The sequence below is a fragment of the Sesamum indicum genome, linkage group LG4, assembly GCF_000512975.1.
Source record: "Sesamum indicum cultivar Zhongzhi No. 13 linkage group LG4, S_indicum_v1.0, whole genome shotgun sequence".
Taxonomy (NCBI): Eukaryota; Viridiplantae; Streptophyta; class Magnoliopsida; order Lamiales; family Pedaliaceae; genus Sesamum; species Sesamum indicum.
In genome coordinates, this window is record NC_026148.1 from 6,824,212 (window position 1) to 6,829,731 (window position 5,520).

At 41.1% G+C, this 5,520-nt stretch overlaps 1 long non-coding RNA gene across 1 annotated transcript in view; it reads right to left on the reverse strand.

The window, feature by feature from the left end:
- Positions 1-179, reverse strand: part of LOC110011925 — a 2,202-nt gene extending 2,023 nt beyond the window's left edge. Inside the window, exon 1 of the long non-coding RNA XR_002287030.1 lies at positions 80-179. This is a non-coding gene — a long non-coding RNA (uncharacterized LOC110011925). The remainder of the gene's footprint in view (positions 1-79) is intronic.

Genomic DNA, 5,520 nt, shown 5'->3' on the forward strand with positions numbered 1-5,520 from the left:
ATGTCATAGAAGTGGGGGTCGGGGTGGGGGTGGCCAGCAAATTTTTTTCGGAAATGTGGGGTGGGGGTGGGGGAGTTACCTGGAGATGGAGAAATCAGCAGCGAAGAGGCGGCGAACAGCGGGAGGGAGGACAAGCGACGCAGCAGCAGAGGGAGGGAGGGAAAAAGAGCAGGAGGCAGTAAGGAGAAGAAAAAATAAGTGTTCTATATATATAGAATTTTGGAGTGGGCGTATGAACGGTCTTTTTTAAGTACTCATTCCTACGCCAGTTCCTAACTTACAAAACGACATCGTTTCATTTGACGATCATTACTAAAAAATTGTTCCTATCTAGTAACCGTGCCTAATACCCATTCCAAATAGTGCAATAGGGTATCATAGTACTATGTAATCTATTCGAAATTTAAGTAAACCATTCCTATTTGTATCTCAAATTCAATTTCCTAAAAAATTAAGAAAATTAAAAAATATAGGAAAAATCGTCCAGACATGTTTGTGATTAGGACCTGTTCACATACAATTGCTCATACAATTCATTCAAGAAGGACCTGTTCACATAAATATGTTAAAAATAAAAAATTAATAATATTTAATGGGAATACACTACATCGAATTGGATTAAGACTTACTCGTAGTATGGCGTGACTACTCCAAAATTGGTCAATATGTACGTGTCAATTATGTGGCGTTCTGTACACTGACATATCTCTTCTTTGATGCACTACTACCTCGACCAGGGTAGTTTAAAACAGACCATTGGATACAAGTGTTGTTCATATAGAGGTCGTCATTTCTAAGTGGCTTGTTCAGTTTGTAAGGAATCTAGGGTTCAATGTAGTGAGAAGTGAACATACTGATTTCTTCTACAATGTAAGTTTTTACAATTGGCGCCTCGAATTGTGCTTTGTTTTTCACCTTCATTTTCAAGCCTCGAAGGAATCTAACGACTGAATATTTATTAAAAACATAATATATTAGAACGACATACCAAAATCTAGAATAACTTGTGTAACAATTACCTCGTAAATGGATATATCCAGCTGTATTGCACAGGCCTCCCCAAGCGCGCTTCATTTGGAAGATGAACATTTAGGTGCTCCATTGAGTTGAAAAAAGCCGGTGGAAATATTTTCTCAAGGTTGCACAAGATGGTTGCCACACTACCCTCCAATTCTTGTAAGTTGTTCAAATCAAGCGTCGCCGAACATAGGATCTAGAGTAGAAGGCTGACCTCAGTCAATGCACTCCACATTGGCTCAGGAAGCATTTCCGGCAATCGGTATCAACTTCTACATGAATACATGACAATCATGACTCTTCATTGCGTTAAGCCTCATTACCTTCATGTCTACACAACGGGCCAAATTAGATGCATACCCATCAAGAAAGTTCAGATGACTAATCCATTTACATATCCTCCACTTATGCTCTTTGGTCAAAGTATATACTACTTTGGGCATTACGTTCGACCTTCTCTCATCCACCTCAAATTCCGGTCCATTACATATGATCTTAAATTCCTTTCGTGCATTCAGAGTATCCTTTATTTTTCCTTTTATATCCATCACGGTATTGAATATATTGTCAAACATATTCTTCTCAATGTGCATGACATCAAGATTGAGTCTTATCAGATAGGTGAACCAGTACTCGAGCTCCTAGAAGATGTTTTTCTTTGTCCACTTATGCTCTATATCGTATCCGTCTAAGAGTGACCATGGCACCTCCACCGCAGGACTGAACTCTTCAACCCATTCGCGGATCTGTTCTCCCATCAATCTTGCCCGTGCAACCTTCTTCTCTACTCAATTCTTAGTAAATACTTTCTTGTTCCGACGGTACGGATGGTCTGGGGGGTGGAACAGTTTCTGGCAATCAGAGTAGCATGCCTTCCTACCCTTTTGTAGGTAGAATGCACTTGTGTCCTCCATACAAATTGAACATCCCATAACACCTACGGAACTCCATCCAGACGACATCCCATATGCGGGTAGGTCGTTCACAGTCCACATCAACGCAATGCGCATTGGGAATATCCCATCCATTGTACTATCGTGCGTCAGTACACCCACATGCCATAAATTCTGCAACTCCTCGATCAACGGCTCTATGTTAACGTCGACGAGACGTTTCGAATTGGAGGGATCGGGGATCACCATCTTCAGGAACGTATACTCTTCACTCATGCACATTCTCGAGGGAGATTGTACTGTGTAAGTTATAACAGGCCAACACGAGTACGTAGGATCGTACTGTCCGTGCAATGCGAACCTATATGTGCACAAACCCAACTAATATTACAGGGCTCTAGTGTAAAATCGGGATATGCCTGGTCAAAATACCTCCATGTCTTTTATATCAGATGGATGACACATGGATCCCTCGTCTATCTAATGGTTGGCATGCTACGTCATTTGCTCGACAGTCACTTCCGAAGCTACAGCCTCTACAGGCGAGGGTTAATTGACAGGTACCTAAGAATGGCATACGGTGTCTTCTTGCAATTAGGGTTCCGCTCTTTGGTCGGCTTGTACCTAGCTTCCCCACAAAACTTGCAGTAGTCCAAATCAATGACATCCTTCTAGTACAACATGCAACCATTACTACACACATCAATCTTCTCAACAGGTAAGCCTAAGTCATCAATTTCTCCGTACTATAGTAATTCTGGGGCATGGTGTGGTCGCGCGGCAATACGTGATCAGCCCACTACGTATTCGATCATATATATGCTGAGAAATATGGCTCTCTTCTTTGATATTCACCAACTCAGCTACAACACCCAATTGAGATTAGGTGCAACCATTCCACAACAGCTTCTCGGTAGTGAAACCAATCTGCCAACCCAGATATATAACCGTACGGGCACTCATCGTAATATGAACTAGGCCCTGCATCAGTTGGACGCGACCTCGTACCATCGTCGTTATAATTAGAAGATCAGACAGGCGGCCCGGCAACATCATTAACCATCCTCTGCGTCGAATTTATCTGCGCCGCATCAGCCCAAAGGCGTAGCCGTCCGTTGCATAACATGAGAAAAGGGGGTTTGCTCCTCTTGCAATGGGGGCGTCGTTACGGTTTTTTTTATAGTGACATTGCTGCTCAACTATAGAAACAAAAAAGGTAAAGTTTCATGTTTTTTTTATTTCTTAAAGTTTCATGTTTTGTTTCTATGCTTTTTGTTTCATCCTCTAGCCACTTGTCTAGCTTGTTTATATATTTGTTATCATGATTTTGAAAAATACCGAATGTCCGAGAATTTCAAAGAGAGCACCTCTTTGAACCATTTTAATTCTTTTAATTTCACGCTTCCATCGCGTTCTTGGGCCATACTGATTCTTTCAAGAGGCATAAGAAATGTCATACATCTTTCTGATTTCCTCATCAATCTTAGGAAACTAAGTCTTGAAAGCTTAACCCCATGCCTCATGAGGAAGAACCCTGGTTTTGAGTTTTCCATCTTGAATCTCTTCAAGACTTTCTTGATATACGAGGCTTAGGTCATTCCCAATATCCTTCTAGATCAATCTATATAGATCTTGATGCTAAGGATATAGAAAGCATCAGCCAAATCATTAATGGAGAACTACATAGAAAGCCATGCTTTCTTGTCACCCAACATCTTGACGCCATTCACGATGAGCAAGATATCGTCCACGTAAAGCACAAGGAACACAACTAAGCTCCCACTGACCTTCTTGTATATATAAGTGTCAAATGCGTTTTTTGAAAAAATCATAACTGTTTATAACTTCGTCCAAATGAATATTCCAACTTCATAAAGACTGTTTCAGTCCATAAATGGACCTATTGAGATGGCAAACCTTTTATTCTTCTCCTTTAGATATGAAACCTATCGGTTGATCCATATAGATCTCTTCCTCAATGAAACTACCTATGCAATGCCGTTTTCACATCCATCTGTTGTATCTCATAGTCATAATGTCCAGAAATGGCAACTAAAATCTGAATAGACATGGCCATTACTACAAGCAAATAAATTTTCTCAAAGTCCATAGTCGACCTCTGAGTATAACCCTTCGCCACTAGCCTGGCCTTGAAGGTAGTCACCTCCCTATCGGCTCCAAGCTTTCACTTGTAAACCATTTATGCCCAATAGGCTTGAAGCCCTTAGGTGGGTCTACCAAAATCGATACCTTATTGGAACTCACGGAGTCCATCTCCGATCTCATGGCGTCAAGACACTTTCCCCAATCGATGTCAGACATCGCTTCTTCATAAATCTTTGGATCAGTATCCAACTGATCGATCACCAGTAAACTGTATCTCCCAGGAATTGGAATATTTTCACTTGGAACTACAGGCATGGTAGATTATGCTATTGTTGCTTGAGGCGTTGCTTCACTTGACTCCACAAGAAGCAACTCCTCAAATCAGGTATCTGGTGTAAAATCCTTTTTTAGGAAAACTGCATTTCTCGAAACAAACACCTTATGTCATGATGGATTATAAAAACAATATCCCCATAGTTTCCTTCTAATATCCGATGAACCTACACAAACTAGATTTCAAACTCAGTTCGTATCCACTGGTTTCTTGACAGACAGGGGACTTCCTCATACCCTAAGGTATTTATAGGAAGCAAGCTAGCCATATCATATCTCATATTGTCTTGGCCACAGTCTTAGATGGCACCATGTTTAATAATTTGGTAGTCGTCTCAAGAGCATAACCCCAAAAGGATAGTGGCAATTTAGTGAAGTTCATCATTGATCGAAACCATTTCCAATCGTTCAACTGTGGCATTCCAGGAGGAGTCCACTGAGAGAGAGTCCCATTCTCTTTTAGATAATTCAACAATTCTCCACTTAAGTACTCAACTGTAGGAATAGTTGACCAAAAGCCAATTAGATTAGCGATTTGGAGAATAATTCAAGTAATCTTTATTTAAGAAAAATGTCGTTCTGACGAATATGGTAAGTATTCATCACTTAATGACCCATGTAGTTGGGTTCGGCATTGGATGGCGGCTGTAAAACCAAATTCTAAGGGTTGATCTGAAACCTTTGAAGTTGAGGACCTCGACACCTGGCATCGAGAGTCATACTGAGACTTGTACTGAATATTGCATTCATTGGATGAGTGTCGCATTTCATCGGCAACAGACTTTGAGGAATCACGGGAGTCGCATGCATGCGATGACTGTATCTTAAATTTGTGCTAGAGGTGATCATGTCTCAAATATGATCATCATAAGCCTTGCCTAGTACAGTCAAAGTATGTAGCGAGGACAGTGAGTTCCAAGGAGAGGATCCGTCCTCTGTTAAAATGTGATAGAGGTATCTTCTATGTACTTGAGATGCGTCTATGCTCTATAAAGTTGTGGCTACAGTATTTTGTCGAATAGGGAGAAGATGTTCCTTTGCCGAGCAATTTGGCGCAATGCGATCTCAAGTATTAAGCATAGATACCTAGTCCAAGATGGGAACCGACGCCAATTCCATGTCCTAGACTAAGGACGGGAGACAGTCGATGGATGGACCATACCCATATGGA